Below are 22,230 nucleotides of genomic sequence, written 5' to 3'. Positions count from 1 at the left end.
TTACACTGTATAATATATATATATTTTTTTAACATTTTTACATTGTCCCAGGGTGGGACATCACTGTATAAAGTCAGATCACTGATCTGACTTGCACAGCACTGTGTCAGATCAGCGATCTCACAGGCAGTGAAGGAGGCTTCTCAGGTCCTGCTCTCAGCAGGCACTGACAAACCACCTCCCTGCAGGACCCGGAAGGACCCGTGGCCATCTTGGATCCAGGGGTCTGTAGGCAGGAGAACCTCAGAACAACGCGATCACATCGCATTGTACTGAGGGTCTCAGGGAAGCACGCAGGGAACCCCCTCCCTGCACGATGCTTCTTTATGCCACTGGAACGCTGCGATCTTGTTCGATCGCAGTGTTCTGGGGGTTAATGTGCCAAGAGTGGTCTGTGACCGCTCCTAGCACTTGGTGCCGGGTGTCAGCTGTGAGAATCAGCTGACACCCGGCCCCGATCGGCTGCACACCACCCGTGTGCGTGGCCGATCGGCCTCGACGTACTATCCCGTCTATGGTCATATGGGCCCAGCCCACATGGACGGAATAGTACGTTGGATGTCAGAATGGGGTTAAAAGAAATATACCTACCATATATGTATACTCGTGTATAAGCCGAGTTTTTCAGCACTTTTTTTGTGCTGAAAACGCCCCCTCGGCTTATACACGAGTCACGGTCCCAGAAAGCTGCCCGGGGAGGGGGGGGTGGCAGAGCAGCTGGTCACAGAGGCCGGAGATAGCAGCTGTGGCTAAAGCCTGTGCCGCTGCTATAATAGCACACAGTGCCAGCCGCCGGCTTCCAGCACTCATCATTCTCACCTACCGATGCGCCCTTGTGGCTGGCACTGCATCTCGTTCCGGCCGCTGGCACCTGCAGCTCTTCCAGCCAAGCGATCATGTGGCACCCCTAATTAAGGTAATGAATATGACTAGGGAGCCATGCACACCAGGACAGGGACTGGGGAGCCATGCACACCAAAACAGGGACCGGAGAGCCATGCACACTAGGACAGGGACTGGGGAGCCATGCACACCAGGACAGGGACTGGGGAGCCATGCACACCAGGACAGGGACTGGGGAGCCATGCACTCCAGGACAGGGACTGGGGAGCCATGCACACCAGGACAGGGACTTGGGAGCCATGCACACCAGGACAGGGACTGGGGTGCCATGCGCACCAAGACAGGGACTGGGGAGCCATGCACACCAGGACAGGGACTGGGGAGCCATGCATACAATGGCAAGGACTGGGGATCCATGCATACAATGACAAGGACTGGGGAGCCATGCATACAATGACAGGGACTGGGGAGCCATGCATACAATGACAGGGACGGGGGAGCCATGCATACAATAACAGGGATGGAGAGTCATGCATAACAGGAAAGGGATAAGGGGACAATGCATACCCAGCTTATACTCAAGTCAATACGCGTACCCAGTTTTTCGTGGCAGATGCCTCGGCTTATACTCGGGTCGGCTTACACCCGAGTATATACGGTATGTTACTGCAGGATAAAAAGTTAAATACGATTCTAATATTGACCGTTAATTTTATATCTAAAAGAGCTCCCACACTAGGAAATATACTTTCGCCCACAAAAAACTAATAGTCCAATATGGTTGCGCAGGACAGGTTTTTATAAATGCGGTCATAAATGCACATGTTGCAATTATGTGACAAAATCAAATAAATTCAGTTAAGTAGCTACGAACAAAGAATCCAAAATTAAAACGTATCAATTGCAATACTGTGTTTGTAATGTATGTACGATTTGCAACCTGCAATACGTAGGTTGCACTACAGGACCGCTACAAAATTAGAACGAAAAGGCATGTCTCGGATGCAGATAATACCTTAAGATTTAAAAGCTCTGTGGCTACCAAACATTTTATCGACCGTCATAATGGAACTGCAGATAGTTTAAAAATAATTGATATAGAGAGAGTATTCATACTGGTCCGAGGAGGAGATCACAAAATGAAATTAATAAATGGAGAATAACCGTGGATGTATGTATTGAAAACGCGAGTACCACTAGGTATGAACATGAGGCAAGATATAATCCACCATTATGAATAATTATCAAGTATATGAAGATAGGATTATATGTATTTTGAGCATATTCATGTATATATCTTGTGAGGGGTTGACTCACTCAGCTGCTTGCAGAGGTAAAAACAGGAATTCCTCTTGTGGTAAATCACCTGCAGGTCTATTAACCCCTTCCCGACATGCGCCGTACTAGTACTGCTCTGCGGGAACTGATTTCCCGCAAACCGCAGTATTAGTACGGTGGCATGAACGCACGGTCTCACGGTGAGCACCGCGGCGATCGCGTGCGGGTGTCAGCTGTTTGTGACAGCTGACACCCCACAGTAATGCCCACGATCGGCGCTAGCACCGATCGTGGGCATTTAACCCCTCTGATGCCACTGTCAGTAGTGACAGCGACATAGAGGGGCATCTCGCAGGGATGGGTGCTCCCTGCTCTCTCCCACCGGAACAACGCGATGCGATCGCATTGTTCCGGTGTTCTCCATGGAGTCCCCGGATCCAAATAGCCGCGGGCTCCTTCCGGGTCCTGAAGTGAGGTGGCTTCCCGGCGCCTGCTGAGAACAGGCGCCGGAAAGCCTCCTGATCTGACACAGTGCTATGCAAAATGTCAGATCAGCGATCTGAGGTAATATAGTGATGTCCCACCCTGGGACAATGTTATAAAGTAAAAAAAAATTTAAAAAAATACCCAAATAAAGAAAAAATAAATAAATATTTTCCAATAAATCCATTTATTTATGTAAATAAAAACACTAAAAATACACATATTTGGTATTGCCCCGTCCGTTACAACCCGCTCTATAAAACTATCCCACTAGGTAACCCTTTCAGTGAACACCGCAAAAAAATAAATAAAAAACGAGGCAAAAAACAATGCTTTATCATACTGCCGAACAAAAAGTGCAATAAAATGTGTTCAAAAAGACGGATATAAATAAACATTGTACCGCTGAAAACATCATCTTGTCCCGCAAAAAAAAAGCCACCATACAGCATCATCAGCAGAAAAATAAAAAAGTTATAGCTCTCAGAATAAAGTGATGCAAAAACAATTATTTTTCAAATAAAAGTTTTTATTGTGTAAAAGCGCCAAAACATAAAAAAATGATATAAATGAGGTATCGCTGTAATCATACTAACCCAAAGAATAAATCTCCTTTATCAATTTTACCACACACGGAACGGTATAAACACCCCCCTAAAAGAAATTAAGGAATTGCTGGTTTTTGTTCATTCTGCCTCCCAAAAATTGGAATAAAAAGCGATCAAAAAATGTAATGTGCCCGAAAATGGTACCAATAAAAATGTCAACTCGTCCCGCAAAAAACAAGACCTCACATGACTCTGTGGCCAAAATATGGAAAAATTATAGCTCTCAAAATGTGGTGATGCAAAAACTATTTTTTGCAATAAAAAAAAGCGTCTCTTAGCGTGTGACAGCTGCCAACATAAAAACCCTCTATAATTAGTAAATCAAACCCCCCTTTATCACCCCCTTAGTTAGGGAAAAATAATAAAAAAAAAAATGTATTTATTTCCATTATCCCATTAGGGTTAGGGTTGGGGCTAACGTTAGGGTTCGGGCAAAAGTTAGGGTTGGGGCTAAAGTTGGGGTTAGGGCTAAAGTTAGGGTTTGGATTATGTTTACGGTTGGGGTTAGAGTTGGGATTAGGGTTAGGGGTGTGTCAGGGTTAGGGGTGTGGTTAGGGTTATGATTAGGGTTGAGATTAGGGCTGGTATTAGGGTTAGGGGTGTGTTGGGGTTAGGGGGGTGGTTAGGGTTATGGTTAGGATTAGGCTTAGGGGTGTATTGGGGTTAGGGTTGGAGTTAGAATTGGGGGGTTTGCACTGTTTAGGCACATCAGGGGCTCTCCAAACGCGACATGGCGTCCTATCTCAATTGCAGCCAATTCTTCGTTCAAAAAGTAAAATGTGCTCCTTCCCCCCACAAATAGGGTATCAGCGTACTCGGGACAAATTGGACAACAACTTTTGCAGTCCAATTTCTCCCGTTACCCTTGTGAAAATAAAAATTTGGGGGCTAAAATATCATTTTCGTGGAAAAAAATAATATTTTTTATTTTCACGGCTCTGCATTATAAACTTTAGCAAAACACTTGGGGCTTCAAAGTTCTCACAACACATCTAGATAAGTTCCTTGGGGGGTCTAGTTTCCAATATGGGGTCACTTGTGGGGGTTACTGTTTAGGTACATCAGGGGCTCTGCAAATGCAACGTGACGGCCGCAGACCATTCCATCAAAGTCTGCATTCCAAAACAGCGCTCCTTCCCTTCCGAGCTCTGCCAAGCGCCCAAACGGTGGTTCCCCCCATATGTGGTGTATCAGCATACTCAGGACAAATTGTAAAACCACGTTTGGGGTCGAATTTCTCCTGTTACCCTTGGGAAAATAAAAAATTTGGGGCGAAACAATCATTTTTGTGAAAAAAATTATTTTTTTTTTACGGCTCTACATTATAAACTTATGTGAAGCACTTGGGGGTTCAAAGTGCTCACCATACATCTAGATTAGTTCCCTAGGGGGGTCTACTTTCCAAAATGTTGTCACTTGTGGGGGGCTTCCACTATTTAGGCATATCAGAGGCTCTCCAAACGTGACATGGTGTCCGATCTCAATACCAGCAAATTTTGCATTGAAAAGTCAAATGGCGCTCCTTCCCTTCCGAGCTCTGCCATGTGCCCAAAAAGTGGTTTACCTCCACGTATGGGGTATCGGCATACTCAGGACAAATTGTAAAATGACTTTTGTGGTCCAATTTCTCCTGTTACTCTTGGTAAAATAAAACAAATTGGATCTGAAGTAAAATTTTTGTGAAAAAAAGTTAAATGTTCAATTTTTTTTAAACATTCCAAAAATGCCTGTGAAGCAGCTGAAGGGTTAATAAACTTCTTGAATGTGGTTTTGAGTACCTTGAGGGGTGCAGTTTTTAGAATGGTGTCACTTTTGGGCATTTTCTGTCATATAGGCCCCTCAAAGTCACTTCAAGTGTGAGGTGGTCCCTAAAAAAAATGGTGTGGTAAATTTAGTTGTAAAAATGAGAAATTGCTGGTCAACTTTTAACCCTTATAACTTCCTAACAAAAAAAATTATGTTTCCAAAATTGTGTAAAGCAGACATGTGGGTAATGTTATGTATTAACTATTTTGTATGATATGACTCTAATTAAAGGGCATAAAAACAAAAATTTAAAAAATTGTAAAATTTTCGCCAAATTTCAGTTTTTTTCACAAATAAACGCAGGTCATATCAAAGTAATTTTACCACTATCAAAGTATATGTCACGAGAAAACAGTCTCAGAATCACCAGGATCCATTGAAGCTTTTCAGAGTTATGACCTCATAAAGTGACAGTGGTCAGAATTGAAAAAAAAAATGGCCTGGTCAGGAAGTTGAAAACAGGCTTCGGGGTGAAGGGGTTAAAGGACTGCATAAACCGTAGCAAAGTAAATAAGGCCTTTCTGGCCTAATGGCAAAACAAAACAAAGACAAAGTTCATCAGAATCCCATTTTCCTTTGGGATTTACCCATAAGTAATACTCAAAGTCTTCAGCTCCTCCTGGAGTCACGTCTGGAGACTTTCCTATCCAAACACACAACAATGAAAAAAAAACAGTGGCTCAACATTTAACTCCCCAGCCACTTCCTTGAGGTGGAGATATGGTGAGTAGGTGTCCCGCCCATATCTGACCTACTCACCTAGAAAACCTGTCCCTTATCATGGCTGATTAACCCCTTCAGCATTCTGGAGAGAAACGGAAGAAAGCAATCTTCATGACCCATATCTCCCCACACATACAGTGCCAGTGACCCTGTCCCATATCTCCCCTCTGCCCAATGTCGGGGGTTTTGGCACCTTTAGATAGGGGATTCGGGAGAGAGCATCAGTGTTACCATGTAACTTGCCTGGTTTATGGTCTACGTGGAAACTGAAATCTTGAAGGGCTAAGAACCACCTAGTTACCTGGGCATTCTTACCCTTCTCCTCCCTTAACTAGCTCAGAGGGGCCTGGTCTGACACTAGATTAAACCTATGGCCTAGAAGGTAATATTTCAGTGTATCCATGGCCCATGTTATGACTAAGCACTCCTTCTCAACAATCGCATAGTTCAGATTCGGGATGGAATGCTCTTCCCCAACCCAACTTTTGAAGCACCCATCTGGACCATGAATTCTTTGTTAAAGTCCGGTGTGACCAGAACCGGATGTTTGCACAGAGCCCGCTTTCTTCTTCTGAAATGAAACCTTTGTGTCAGTACTCCAATTCACCATCCTTGAGGAATTCAATTAACGATGTGACAATTATGGCTAAACTTGCGATAAACCGCCAGTAATATCCCACAATTCCAAGAAACGCTCTCGCTTCTTGGAAAGTAGTTGCAGCCACTTCTGAATTGCCTCGATCATCTTTAACTGTGGCTTGAGTTCGCCTCTACCGACGACATAGCCTAAGTACTTGGCCTCTTCCTTTCATATGGCACACTTTTTCGGATTTACAGTGAACCCAGCTTTTCTTAAAGCATCCAGGATCGCCTATATATAGATGACTACTGCAGTTAGGGTAGGTAGGCTGCGGCATACTTCTTATGTGGAGCCAAAATCCGATCCATCGCCCTCTGGACGGTATCTGGGCACCCCTGCAGTCCAAAGGGCATTCTAGTGTACTGGAAACACTCATCAGGCATCAAGAAGGCTGTCTTCTCCTTGACACTCTGGGACTCATGGGGATCTGCCTGTAGTCCTTTGGTGTCAGGTCAAGGGTTGTACCTCGTGGATCCAAGTCTCTCAATGAGTTCGTCCACACAGGGTGCCGGATACGCATCAAACCTGGACACCTTGTTCAGCCTGCTGTAGTCATTACAAAACTGCCACTCGTCATCTGGCTTCGGCACGAGGATGATGGGACTTGATTATCCACTTTTTGACTATCATACCGAGATCTAGCATTCTCTTAACCTCCTTTGATATTATATCCTGGCATGCTTCGGAAATCCTAGAGGGCTTGCGGTTCACCCTTACATGTGGCTCTGTTAACACGTTGTGCTCCACAACTTGTGTATGCCCTGTCAACTCCAAGAATAGGTCACAGTTCTGCTGCAGCAGCTCCCTACACTATTGTTTCTAGGCCGGTGTTATGGTCTCTGAAATTGTGACTTCCTCCACTTTGGCTTCAGTACGGGCTCCCAGGAAGGGAGATTCCAGCGATTCCCGGTCTCAGCATGGCTTGAGCAAGTTGACATGATATACTTGGTGCGGCTTCCTTCAACTGGGCTGTTGTACCTTGTAATTCACCTCACCTAGTTTTTCTACCACCTCGTATGGGCCTTGCCACTTCACTAGGAACTTGCTCTCCACCATGGAAATAAGCACTAGCACGCGGTCCCCGGGCTGGAACTGCCTCAGCATTGCTGATCGGTTAAATACCCTTGCCTGTGTTGCCTGTGCCTGGTGAAGATGCTCCTTCACGATAGGCATTACTTGCACCATCCTCGCCTGCAACTGTGCCTCATGCTCAATGACACTCCGGTGTGGTGTGACCTCAGCTTCCCAGGTTTCATTGGCAATGTCCATGAGACCTCGCAGATGACAACCGTACAGGTGCTCGAATAGCGAGAAACCAGTGGAGGCTTGAGGAACTTCTCTGATGGAGAAGAGTAGAAATGGAAGCAGATAATCCCAGTCTCGACCATCCTTCTCAATGACCTTCTTGAGCATAGCCTTTAAGGTCTTATTGAAGTGCTCTACAAGGCCATTGGCCTGCGGATGGTAAACTGAGGTTCACAGCTAGACAATCTGGAGGACTCTACACCCTCATCACATTGCTGATAAAAAGGGGTTCCCTGGTCCGTAAAAATCTTCTTTGGCAGGCCCGTCCTTGCAAAGATATGGATAAGCTCTCGGGCAATACTCTTAGCCGAAGAGTTCCTTTGTGGCACCGCTTCAGGGTACTGGGTCGCATAGTCCATGACCACTAGGATGTACTGATGGCCCCATGCAGACTTAACTAGGAGACCTACTTGTTCCACGGCAATCCTCTCATAAAAAAAGACCTCTATCACAGGTAACGGAACTAAGGGACATCGGAAGTAAGAAGTAGGAGCGGTTATCTGGCAAGTGGGGCAGGACCTACAATAATTTAGGATCTCCCAGTAACATCCTGGCCAATAGAACAATCTGAATTACTTTCTCTTGAGTTTTCTCTACCTCCAGATGTCCCCCCAAAACATGTGAATGTGCCATGTCTAAAACCCTCCACCTGTAGGGTCCTGGAGCCAACAGCTGCTCCACGATGTCACCTTCCCTCAGTTTGGCCACCCAATACAATAAATCACCATTGACAGCAAAATGTGGGAACCTGGTGCCAGCACCCGACTCTTGAGCAGCCTCATTACATATGGTAACATTGTCAAATGCCACCTTTAAGGTAGGATCCGAAGTTGAGCAGTCCCAAAGTTCTATTTGGGCACTTATAACTCAGGGAAATTGGGCTTCTTTGTCACCATCTCATCCCCTTCTCCAGCGAGGACACATAGGAGAAACTCCTCCATCTTTGTTTTTAGATGGGGTCTCTTCCAGGGGGACCTGACATTTGTCCTGGAGACTCTGTGCAGCCCGCTTTTGCCACAAGTTCCAAAATAATGAAAACTCCTGCCCCTATATGACAGGATGTATCAAGTCCTTTACTACCCCAACTTCATGTGATTTAGTACCACAGTCTATTCCCATGGTCACTTTCGCCACAGGGTAGTCCTTGGCATCTCCATGTATGCAGTGGATGCCCTCAAACTTATTGGGGATCAACTTGTGGGGCAGTGTAGCATTGATTGGGGTCACTAGACTTCCAGAGTCCAAAAGTCCAAGAACCAGTATCCCATTGATGGACACGGTACATGCCTGCGGCCCCTCGCCGGGTTGACAGTCCCCACTGCAGGCCGGACATGCGCAATATTATTATTATTATTTATTATTATTATTTATTTATATAGCACCATTCCATGGTGCTGTACATGAGAAGGGGTTACATACAAATTACAGATATCGCTTACAGTAAGCAAACTAACAATTACAGACTGATACAGAGGGGCGAGGACCCTGCCCTTGCGGGCTTACATTCTAGAGGATGGTGGGGATGGAGACAATAGGTTGAGGGTTGCAGGAGCTCCTGTGTTGGTGAGGCGGTAGCTTCGGTAGTGGTGAGGAGGTAGCAGGGTCAGTGCAGGCTGTAGGCTTTCCTGAAGAGGTGGGTTTTCAGGTTCCGTCTGAAGGATCCGAATGTGGTTGATAGTCGGATGTGTTGGGGCAAAGAATTCCAGAGGATGGGGGATGTTCGGAAGAAGTCTTGTAGGCGGTTGGGTGAGGAGCGAATAAGTGTGGAGGACAGAAGGAGGTCTTGGGAGGACTGGAGATTACGTGAGGGAAGATATCGGGAGATTAGTTCAGAGATATATGGAAGAGACAGGTTATAAATGGCTTTGTAGGTCAGTATTAGTAATTTGAACTGGATACGCTGAGGGATTGGGAGCTAGTGAAGAGATTTGCAGAGGGGGGAAGCGGAGGAGTAGTGAGAAGAGAGATGAATTAGTCAGGCAGCAGAGTTAAGGATGGACTGGAGAGGTGCAAGGGTGTTAGCAGGGAGGCCACAGAAAAGGATGTTGCAGTAGTCAAGGCGGGAGATGATGAGGTCATGCACAAGAATTTTAGTAGATTGACAGTTGAGGAAAGGACGGGTTCTGGAGATTTTTTGAGCTGGAGACGACAGGAGGTGGAAAGAGCTTGGATGTGCGGGTTGAAGGGCAGGGCAGAGTCGAGGGTTACTCCAAGGCAGCGGACTTCCGGTACGGGGGAAAGCGTGATGTCCTTTAATGCGATAGGTCAGGTAAGGAAGATCTATGAGATGGAGGAAAGATGATGAGTTCAGATTTGTCCACATTGAGTTTGAGGAAGCGAGAGGAGAAGAAGGAGGATATGGCTGATAGATACTCCGGGATTCTGGACAGCAGGGAGGTGACGTCTGGGCCAGAAAGGTAGATCTGAGTGTCATCAGCATAAAGGTGGTGGAATCCATGAGACTTTGAGTTGCCCAGGCCGAGTGTATAGATTGAGAGAGTAAGGGTCCTAGAACAGAGCCTTGGGGAACTCCAACAGAGAGAGAGGATGGGATGAGGAGGTAGTGTGGGAGTGGGAGACGCTGAATGTGCGGTTGGAAAGGTATGAGGAGATCGAGGATAGGGCGAGGTCTTTGATGCCAAAAGAGGAGAGGATCTGTAGTAGGAGGCAGTGGTCAACTGTGTCGAAAGCAGAGGACAGGTCTAGAAGGTGTGGAGTACAGAGTATTGTCCGTTAGCTTTGGCTGTAAGTAGGTTGTTAGTCAGGGCTGTCTCAGTTGAGTGATGGGGTGGAAACCAGATTGTCAAAGAGCAAGTTAGATGAGAGGTGGGAGGAAAGTTCAGCGTGGACGTGCTGCTCCAGGAATTTGGAAGCGAATGGGAGCAGCAATATTGGGCGATAGCTGTTGTGAACTATGTTTCTGGGCTCCCTCTGGTGGTCACTAACGGTATTTTGTTAGGTATGTCTTGTTGCAGGCCTGAGCTCCAGCTGTGTCGTTAAGCAGCGGGTGTTTCCTATTTGAGTCTCCTCTGGGCTCAGTCTCTTGCCTGGCATCGTTGTATCCAGACCTATTTGGTCTCCTCCGGATTCCTTTCAGTCTGCCTCATGCAAGAAAAGCTAAGTCTGTTTTGTACAATTTGGATCGTTTGCATTATTCAGTGTTTTTGTCCAGCTTGCTTTACATTTGATTTTTGACTCGCTGGAAGCTCTAGGGGGCTGATATTCTCCCTCCACACCGTCAGTCGGTGTGGGGGTTCTTGAATGTTCAGCGTGGATGTTTTGTAGGGTTTTCTGCTAACCGCATAGTCCACTATCTATTTTCTGCTATCTAGACTATTGGGCCTCACTTTGCTGAATCTAGTTCATCTCTACGTTTGTGTTTTCCTCTTGCCTCACCGTTATTATTTGTTGGGGGCTTTCTATATCTTTGGGGTTCAATTTCTCTGGAGGTCTTATTTTTTCCCTTTAGGGGTAGTCAGTTCTCCGGCTGGCTCGAGACGTCTAGAACCAACGTAGGCACGTTCACCGGCTACTTTTAGTTGTTTGTGTCAGGATCAGGTATGCGGTTAGCCCAGTTTCCACCTCCCTAGAGCAGTATTGATATTTTTGCTATCTTGCCGGAATATCAGAGATCCTCTGCCATTGGGATCATAACAGAATGCCAGGCCAAAAGAAAATGTTTAATGCATCGCAGAAGCGGGATTAAAAAGAAGTTCTGAGTTTTGTTTTTTTTTGCTGCAGTTTGCCTAGCTTCTTCCATCCCCTTTTTCTCTGAGTGGCTGAAACTCTGCTGCAGATATGAATGTCCAGACTCTGACTTCTAGTGTGGATCAGCTTGCTGCTAGGGTGCAAAGCATTCAGGATTTTGTTATCCATAGCCCTATGTCTGAACCAAAAATACCTATTCCTGAGCCGTTTTTTGGAGATAGATCTAAATTCCTGAATTTTAGGAATAATTGTAAATTGTTTCTGTAGAGTTAGAAAGAGTTCTGTAGAGGTAAAATTATGTTCTCCTCATGAGCATCTATGCCTCTTTTAATACATCCCATTATTTTATTTGCCTTTGTAGCAGCTGCCTGACACTGGCCACTGAATATGAGTTTGTCATCCACCCATATACCCAGGTCTTTTTCATTGACGGTTTTGCCCAGAGTTTTAGAATTAAGTACATAGTTATACATCTTATTACTTCTACCCAAGTGCATGACCTTACATTTATCCCCGTTAAAGCTCATTTGCCATTTATCAGCCCAAGCTTCTAGTTTACATAAATCATCCTGTAATATAAAATTGTCCTCCCCTGTATTGATTACCCTGCAGAGTTTAGTGTCATCTGCAAATATTGAAATTCTACTCTGAATGCCCCCTACAAGGTCATTAATAAATATGTTAAAAAGAAGAGGGCCCAATACTGACCCCTGTGGTACCCCACTGCTAACCGCAACCCAGTCCGAGTGTGCTCCATTAATAACCACCCTTTGTTTCCTATCCCTGAGCCAGCTCTCAACCCACTTACACATATTTTCCCCTATCCCCATTACTCTCATTTTATGTAACAACCTTTTGTGTGGCACCGTATCAAAAGCTTTGGAAAAGTCCATATACACTAAGTCCACTGGGTTCCCTTGGTCCAGTCCGGAACTTACCGGAATTGATTCTACGCCATTGGCAGAGAATAAACCTCAGTATTGGACGCAGGTGACCATGTGCATGACTCCTGTACATCAGGAGGTGATTCGTTTTTTGGTACTGCATAAAATGCATGATGTTGTCGTTTTGGGTCTGCGATGGTTACAGGCCCATAATCCAGTTTTAGATTGGAAAGCTATGACTGTGTCTAGTTGGGGGTGTCAGGGGATTCATGGCGATACTCCATTGGTGTCTATTGCTTCTTCTACTCCTTCTGAGATCCCTGAGTTTTTGTCAGACTTTCAGGATGTATTTAATGAGGCCAGGTCCAGTGCCCTTCCTCCTCATAGGGACTGGGATTGTGCTATAGATTTGATTCCTGGTAGTAAGTTTCCTAAGGGACGACTCTTTAATTTATCTGTGCCAGAGCATGCCGCGATGCGGAGTTATATAAAGGAGTCTTTGGAGAAGGGACATATTCGCCCATCCTCGTCCCCTCTTGGTGCAGGATTCTTTTTTGTGGGCAAGAAAGACGGGTCTCTGAGACCTTGTATTGATTATCGTCTTCTGAATAAGATCACTGTTAAATTTCAGTATCCTTTGCCATTGTTGTCTGATTTGTTTGCTCGGATTAAGGGATCCAGTTGGTTCACCAAGATAGATATTCGTGGTGCGTATAACCTTGTGCGCATAAAGCAGGGAGATGAATGGAAAACGGCATTTAATACGCCTGAGGGTCATTTTGAGTACCTGGTGATGCCTTTCGGATTATCTAATGCTCCTTCTGTGTTTCAGTCCTTCATGCATGACATCTTCCGGAAATATCTGGATAAATTTATGATTATTTATCTGGATGATATTTTGTTTTTTTCTGATGATTGGGAGTCCCATGTGAACCAGGTCAGGATGGTGTTTCAGGTTTTGCGGGAGAATGCTCTATTTGTGAAGGGCTCAAAATGTATCTTTGGGGTACAGAAGGTTTCTTTTTTGGGTTTTATTTTTTCCCCTTCTACTGTGGAGATGGACCCAGTTAAGGTCCGTGCCATTCATGACTGGACTCAGCCCACGTCTGTTAAGAGCCTGCAGACGTTCTTGGGCTTTGCTAATTTTTACCGTCGTTTTATCGCTAATTTCTCCAGCGTGGTTAAACCTTTGACGGATATGACCAAGAAGGGTTCTGATGTTGCGAATTGGTCTCCTGCGGCCGTGGAGGCCTTTCGGGAGCTGAAGCGTCGGTTTACTTCAGCACCAGTCTTGTGCCAGCCGGATGTCTCTCTTCCCTTCCAGGTTGAAGTTGATGCTTCTGAAATTGGTGCAGGGGCTGTTTTGTCGCAAAAAAGTTCTGATGGCTCCGTGATGAAGCCATGCGCCTTCTTTTCAAGGAAATTTTCGCCTGCTGAGCGGAACTACGATGTTGGTAATCGGGAGTTGTTGGCCATGAAGTGGGCATTTGAGGAGTGGCGACATTGGCTCGAGGGAGCTAGACATCGTGTGGTGGTCTTGACTGATCATAAAAATCTGATTTACCTCGAGTCTGCCAAGCGCCTGAATCCTAGACAGGCCCGTTGGTCGTTGTTTTTCTCCCATTTTGACTTTGTGGTCTCGTACCTGCCTGGTTCGAAGAACGTGAAGGCTGATGCACTTTCTAGGAGTTTTGTGCCTGATTCTCCGGGAGTCTCTGAGCCGGCTGGTATTCTCAGAGAGGGAGTAATTTTGTCTGCCATTTCCCCAGATTTGCGACGAGGGCTGCAAAAATTTCAGGCTGATAGGCCTGATCGTTGTCCACCAGAGAGATTGTTTGTCCCTGATGGATGGACCAACAGAGTTATTTCTGAGGTTCATTCTTCGGTGTTGGCGGGACATCCTGGGATTTTCGGTACCAGAGATTTGGTGGCCAGGTCCTTTTGGTGGCCTTCCTTGTCGCGGGATGTGCGTTCTTTTGTGCAGTCCTGTGGGATTTGTGCTCGGGCTAAGCCTTGCTGTTCTCATGCCAGCGGGTTGCTTTTGCCCTTGCCTATCCCAAAGAGGCCTTGGACGCACATTTCCATGGATTTCATTTCGGATCTTCCGGTGTCTCGGAAGATGTCTGTCATCTGGGTGGTGTGCGATCGTTTTTCTAAAATGGTCCATTTGGGGCCCTTGCCTAAGTTGCCTTCCTCCTCTGATTTGGTTCCTTTGTTCTTTCAGAATGTGGTTCGTTTGCATGGCATCCCTGAGAATATTGTATCTGACAGAGGATCCCAGTTTGTGTCCAGATTCTGGCGATCCTTTTGTGCTAAGATGGGTATTGATTTGTCTTTTTCGTCGGCTTTTCATCCTCAGACTAATGGCCAGACCGAGCGAACTAATCAGACGTTAGAGACTTATTTGAGATGTTTTGTTTCTGCTGATCAGGACGACTGGGTTACCTTTTTGCCACTGGCCGAGTTTGCCCTTAATAATCGGGCTAGTTCTGCCACCTTGGTTTCACCCTTTTTCTGCAACTCTGGTTTTCATCCTCGTTTCTCCTCGGGTCAGGTTGAACCTTCTTATTGTCCTGGGGTTGATTCTGTGGTGGATAGGTTGCAGCGGATTTGGAACCATGTGGTGGACAATTTGAAATTGTCACAAGACAAGGCCCAGCGGTTTGCCAACCGCCGCCGCGGTGTGGGTCCCCGACTTCGTGTTGGGGATTTGGTTTGGTTGTCTTCTCGGCATGTTCCTTTGAAAGTCTCCTCTCCTAAGTTCAAGCCTCGCTTTATCGGTCCTTATAAGATTTTGGAAATCCTTAACCCGGTGTCTTTTCGCTTGGACCTTCCAGCGTCTTTTGCTATTCATAATGTGTTCCATAGGTCCTTGTTGCGGCGGTACGTGGTGCCTATGGTTCCTGCTGTTGAGCCTCCTGCCCCGGTTTTGGTTGAGGGCGAGTTGGAGTACGTGGTGGAGAAGATTCTGGATTCTCGTATCTCTAGACGGAAACTCCAGTATTTGGTTAAGTGGAAGGGCTATGGTCAGGAGGACAATTCTTGGGTTGTCGCCTCTGATGTTCATGCGGCTGATTTGGTTCATGCCTTTCACGCTGCTCATCCTGATCGCCCTGGGGGCTTGGTGAGGGTTCGGTGACCCCTCCTCAAGGGGGGGGTACTGTTGTGAACTATGTTTCTGGGCTCCCTCTGGTGGTCACTAACGGTATTGTGTTAGGTATGTCTTGTTGCAGGCCTGAGCTCCAGCTGTGTCGTTAAGCAGCGGGTGTTTCCTATTTGAGTCTCCTCTGGACTCAGTCTCTTGCCTGGCATCGTTGTATCCAGACCTATTTGGTCTCCTCCGGATTCCTTTCAGTCTGCCTCATGCAAGAAAAGCTAAGTCTGTTTTGTACAATTTGGATCGTTTGCATTATTCAGTGTTTTTGTCCAGCTTGCTTTACATTTGATTTTTGACTCGCTGGAAGCTCTAGGGGGCTGATATTCTCCCTCCACACCGTCAGTCGGTGTGGGGGTTCTTGAATGTTCAGCGTGGATGTTTTGTAGGGTTTTCTGCTAACCGCATAGTCCACTATCTATTTTCTGCTATCTAGACTATTGGGCCTCACTTTGCTGAATCTAGTTCATCTCTACGTTTGTGTTTTCCTCTTGCCTCACCGTTATTATTTGTTGGGGGCTTTCTATATCTTTGGGGTTCAATTTCTCTGGAGGCAAGCGAGGTCTTATTTTTTCCCTTTAGGGGTAGTCAGTTCTCCGGCTGGCTCGAGACGTCTAGAACCAACGTAGGCACGTTCACCGGCTACTTTTAGTTGTTTGTGTCAGGATCAGGTATGCGGTTAGCCCAGTTTCCACCTCCCTAGAGCAGTATTGATATTTTTGCTATCTTGCCGGAATATCAGAGATCCTCTGCCATTGGGATCATAACAGATAGCTGGACATAGCTGTTGGATCGAGGGTTGGCTTTTTAAGGATAGGCGTGATTGTGGCATGTTTGAAAGCATGTAATAGGAGCAATGTCCACCTAGGCTGCAGTCCATTGGTTAAGGGGACATATGACAAGGAATGCCTACATGCTGAGGATTGTGACATTGCCAACAGACCACATCCTTAATAACACCCTTAGGGGACCCCTCAGCAGGATTGGGACACCCCAATTTGTGTGTCTAGACACCCTCCATGGTGAACCCGTCCCCCTTTGGGTATCCACCATGGGAAGTGGTGATGTCTGGTTTCCTGAGGGACTTTTCAACAACCTGGTATCTCTCAACCAGGCTAACCAGGTCGTTCACATTTCGAGGGTCGCCCTGAGCAACCCAGGTCTGTATTGGCCTTGGAAGGGAGTGGATAAACCTGTTCATCACCACATGCTCAACCATCTGGGCAGGAGTGTAAGTCTCTTGCTGCAACCACTTTTGGACTAGATGCAACAAGTCAAACATCTGCGAGCAAGGGGATTTATTGCCAGCATACGCCCAGTGGTGCAATCGCTGAGCTCTAACAGACATCGTTACTCTCAGGCATGCCAAGGTTTTGGTCTGTTATTTGGCATATTCTTTGGCATCTTGTAGTGCTAAGTCATAGTGAGCCTTTTGGGGTTCGCCTGTCAAATATGGCGCCAGCACCTCTGCTCATTGCTCTAGTGGTAGTTTCTCCCATTCAGCCACCCTCTTGAAAACAGTCAGAAAAGCTTCCACATAATTCCTCAGGGTCATCTTTTGCAAGGCTCTTCTTTTCGCTTTGTGGATGTACAAGTCATTACCTGGAGTTGGGGAGGAGACCGCTCACCTCCCACGAACTGTCTCTGCGATGAGTTCCATTTGTTACGTTAGCACCTCCTTTTGCTGTCCCTGCTGCTGTTGTTGGAGCTGCTGTGTCAATAGCTTTTTTGTTTCCTGTTGTGCCATTTGCTGCTGTTGACTGGCCAGCTGTTGCGGCTGTTGGACCTGGACCAGCCACTATGCATGTTCCTGGATTGATTCCCTCATTTTCCATCACATGTGAGGGGATGACTCACTCAGCTGCTTGCAGAGGTAAACACAGGAACGCCTCTTGTGGCAAATCACCTGCTAGTTTATTACAGCACAGCATAAACCGTAGCAGAGTTGAGCAAAGTAAATGTGGCCTTTCTAGCCTATTACAAAACAAAGACAAAGTTCACCCACAGGTAACATCCAAAGTCCTCAACTCCTCTTGGAGCCAAGTCTTGAGACTTTCCTCTCCAAACACACTGCATTGAGGTGGAGATATGGTAAGTAGGTGTCCTGCCCATCTCTGACCTATTCACCTAAAAAACCCATCCTTTATCATGGTTGATTAACCCCTATAGAACATAGCATGCTGTAGAGAAACTTATGGGTTTCTTAATCACAGAAGAAAGCAATTTTAAAATAACCAATAAATTCCCCCATTATAGTGCTGCACAAACGTTATGGCCCCATAAGATGCTTCATACAGACACTTGCCCCATATAGTACTGCACAAATGTTATGGCCACATAAGATGCTCTACACAGACACTTGCCCCATATAGTGCTGCACAAACGTTGATTATGGCCCCATACAGACACTTGCCCCATATAGTACTGCACAAACGTTATGTCCCTATAAGATGCCCCATACAGATACTTGCCTCATTTGCTGTTGCTGCGATAAATAAAAAAAAATCACATACTCACCTCTCCGTTGCTCAGGCCCCGGCACTTCCAATATTCACCTGCTCCTCGTTCCAGCCGCCGCTCCATCTTCAGCAGTGACGTTCAGGCAGAGGGCGCGCACTAACTACGTCACCGCAGCCGGGGTATGTGCCCCGGGCGCAGCCGAAAGCGGGCCGCCTGATGATGCGGCGGTCCAAGGAGGCTCCTCATCCTGTACTGAGCGGTCACATGGTACCGCTCATTACAGTAATGAATATGCAGCTCCACCTCCCATAGGGGTGGAGCCACATATTCATTACTGTAATGAGTGGTAATGGTGACTGCTCAGTACAGGAAGAAGCTGCCGGCGCCGAGGAAACAGGGACTGCACCGCGCCAGGAGCAGGTGAGTATAACGGGGAGGGGAGCACAGTGCGATATTAACCTGCTCCTCGTTCCAGCACCGCTTAGTCTTCAGCAGTGACGCTGAGGTCAGAGGGCGCGGTGACGTAGTTCGTGCGCACCCTCTGCCTGAACATCAGTGCTGAAGATGGAGCGGCGGCTGGAACGAGGAGCAGGTGAATATTGAAAGTACCGGGGGCCTGAGCGACGGAGAGGTGAGTATGTGATTTTTTTAAATTTATCGCAGCAACAGCAAATGAGGCAAGTGTCTGTATGGGGCATCTTATAGGGCCATAACGTTTGTGCAGTACTATATGGGGCAAGTGTCTGTATGGGGTCATAATCAACGTTTGTGCAGCACTATATGGGGCAAGTGTCTGTATAGAGCATCTTATGGGGCCATAACGTTTGTGCAGTACTATATGGGGCAAGTGTCTGTATGGAGCATCTTTTGGGGCCATAACGTTTGTGCAGCACTATAACGGGGCAAGTGTCTGTATGGCGCATCTTATGGGGCCATAACATTTGTGCAGCACTATAATGGGGCAACTGTCTGTATGGGGCCATAATCAACGTTTGTGCAGCACTATATGGGGCAAGTGTCTGTATGGTGCATCTAATGGGGCCATAACATTTGTGCAGCAATATATGGGGCAAGTGTCTGTATAGAGCATCTTATGGAGCCATAACATTTGTGCAGAACTATAATGGAACAAGTATCTGTATAGAGCATCTTATGGGGCCATAATGTTTGTGCAGCACTATAATGGGGCAAGTGTCTGTATGGAGCATTTTATGGGGCCATAACATTTGTGCAGCACTATATGGGGCAAGTGTCTGTATGGAGCATCTTATAGGGCCATAACATTTGTGCAGCACTATATGGGGCAAGTGTCTGTATGGAGCATCTTATGGGGCCATAACGTTTGTGCAGCACTATATGGGGCAAGTGTCTGTATAGAGCATCTTATGGGGCCATAACATTTGTGCAGCACTATAATGGGGCAAGTGTCTGTATGGGGCATCTTATGGGGCCATAACGTTTGTGCAGCATTATATGGGTCAAGTGTCTGTATGGAGCATCTTATGGGGCCATAATTAACATTTGTGCAGCACTATATGGGGCAAATATCTTTATGGAGCATCTTATGGGGCCATAATCAACGTTTCTGCAGCACTATACAGGGCAAATGTCTCTATGGAGCATCTTATGGGGCCATAATCAACGTTTCTGCAGCACTATATGGCACAAATATCTTTATGGAGCATCTTATGGGGCCATTATTAACCTCTATGCAGGATTATATGGGCCTCCTGATTCAATATGGATATTCAAAAACACTTAACCTACTGATGTCTCAATTAATTTTACTTTTATTGGTATCTATTTTAACATTATGGGGATTCAGGAATGTACCTTGGCTTGGTCATACAGTTTCAATAGAGTTAATGGGGGAGGTTTGGGGGGGGGCGCCAAACTGATCCTTTGCCCCGGGTGCAGGAAAGGCTAGATACACCTCTGGCGGGCAGGGAGCAATCCCTGCAGCTCCGCTACCTGCAACAGAGAATGGGAGCAGAGCTGCAGGGAATGGATCCGTCTCGCTCTCACTTCCCACCTTTTCTTGCTGCAGTGCAAGTGCTGACTGAACGATCCTTCCACAATCCTCCGCGCACTGTGGGGGGCGAGGCCACAAGATCCCGGGAAATTCAGAGGCCCGTTTGCACGGCTGCTCCCGAAACCATGGCAACCACAAGCACAACCGGGGCCCCCAGGTGCCAGCCGCGCAGTCCGGTGCAGGTAAGGAGCGGGTGTCCGTCCCCGAGGTGGGGGGTGTTCGGATGTGAAGCAACGAGGACGAGACATCTGCTGTATAACTGGGGGACAGGGCATAAGCTGGCCCCATATACCCGAGGGAGCAGAAGTCCCAGCATGCCCGCCGGCCTGGATCTGAAGCTGTTATGGCTCACACAGCAGTGGCTGAATGACATCATCATTCAGCGCCACGGCTGTATGAGACAGGAAGCTGCCAGCGATGGTGCGCTTCAGAATACCGTGTGCAGAGGTGTGGTGTGTCTGTGTGTGTGTGTATGCAGAGAGGTGAATGGTGCTGTGTGTGCATGCAGAGAGGTGAATGGTGCTGTGTGTGTGTCTTTGTGTGCAGAGAGGTGAATGGTGCTGTGTGTGTGTATGCAGGGAGGTGAATTGTGCTGTGTGTGTAGGTGGAGGAGAGGGCAATGAGGGGGTGATGGGGCAGAAGGCAATGATTAGGTTGACAGAGAGGGCAATGATGGGGGTGATGGGGCAGAAGGCAATGATAGGGATGACAGAGAGGGCAGTGATGGGGCAGAAGGCAATGATTGGGTTGACAGAGAGAGCAATGACGGGGATGATGGGGCAGAAAGCAACAATTGGATTGATGGAGAGGGCAATGACAGGGTTGGTGGGGGAGGAGGAAATGATGGAGGTGGTGAATGGGCAATAATGGGGGTTGAGGGGGAGTAGGAAATGATGGAGGTGGTGGAATGGGTAATGATGGGGTGGTGGGGGAGAAGGCAATGATGGTGGCAGTGGAAAGGACAATGATGGTGTGATGGGGAGGAGGCAATGATGGAGCTGGTGGAATGGGTAATAATGGGGTGGTGGGGAGAAAGCAATAATGGAGGTCGTGAAGAGGGCAATCACAGAGGTGGGGGAGAGGGCAATAGTGGGATGCTGGGGGAGAAGGACAATGAGGGGTGTGGGGGATTGGGATGGGAGGAAGGGGGATTTATAATGGATTTAGGAACAGGGAAAGGTGGAGGAAACGTTATTGTCGACTATTATGTCTAACACAGTCCCTTACTATAAAGTGTACTCACTTATGTATAGCACAGTCCCTTAGTGTGTGTGTATATATATATATATATATATATATATATATATATATATATATATATATATAGCTTTGTTGCCTTAAAAGGAGGGGGGCCCAGACACATTTCCTGCACAGGGGCCCCAAGCTGTCTGTGTCTGCCCCTGACACGGATTACAATCCATTGCCTGTTGGCGTCCATCACACAGGTTACCGGATGCCTCTTATCCTGATAGGTATCCCATAGAGCAGTGTTCCCCAACTCCGGTCCTCAAGAGCCACCAACAGGTCTTGTTTTCAGGATTTCCTTAGTATTGCACAGGTGATAATTGCATCACTTGGACAGGCAAGCATTCAATCATCTGTGCAATACTAAGGAAATCCTGAAAACCTGTCCTGTTGGTGGCTCTTGAGGACCGGAGTTGGGGAACACTGCCATAGAGTAAACACAGTCTCTCTTTCTCTCTCTGACCCCGGTCAGTATAATACGGATCCCTTTCCGTTACATGTTGGTGCCACACAGGTTCCCGGATCCCTCTTATCTTCAGAGGTATCCCACAGATGTCTCTCACTGACTCAGATCAGTATCAGTCACAGTTATCAGACCATCCACTCCAGAGGTATCTCACAGGCCTCCTTGCTCTGGTGTTGTAATTTGCTTTTTGCTCCCTCTAGTGGTTACTAGTTTTTTGACTCTGGTTTTTCTGTCATTCCTTTTATCCGCACCTGGGTCGTTAGTTAGGGGTGTTGCTATATAAGCTCCCTGGACCTTCAGTTCTATGCCTGGCAACGTAGTTATCAGAGCTAGTCTGCTGTGCTCTTGTCTACTGATCCTGGTTCCAGTTATATCAGCTAAGTCTGCCTTTTGCTTTTGCTATTTGTTTTGGTTTTGTATTTTTGTCCAGCTTGTTCCAAATCTATATCCTGACCTTTGCTGGAAGCTCTAGGGGGCTGGTGTTCTCCCCCCGGACCGTTAGACGGTTCGGGGGTTCTTGAATTTCCAGTGTGGATTTTGATAGGGTTTTTGTTGACCATATAAGTTACCTTTCTTTATTCTGCTATCAGTAAGC

The sequence above is a fragment of the Ranitomeya variabilis genome, chromosome 2, assembly GCF_051348905.1.
Source record: "Ranitomeya variabilis isolate aRanVar5 chromosome 2, aRanVar5.hap1, whole genome shotgun sequence".
NCBI classification, from domain to species: Eukaryota; Metazoa; Chordata; class Amphibia; order Anura; family Dendrobatidae; genus Ranitomeya; species Ranitomeya variabilis.
Note: the sequence above shows the minus strand (reverse complement) of the source record.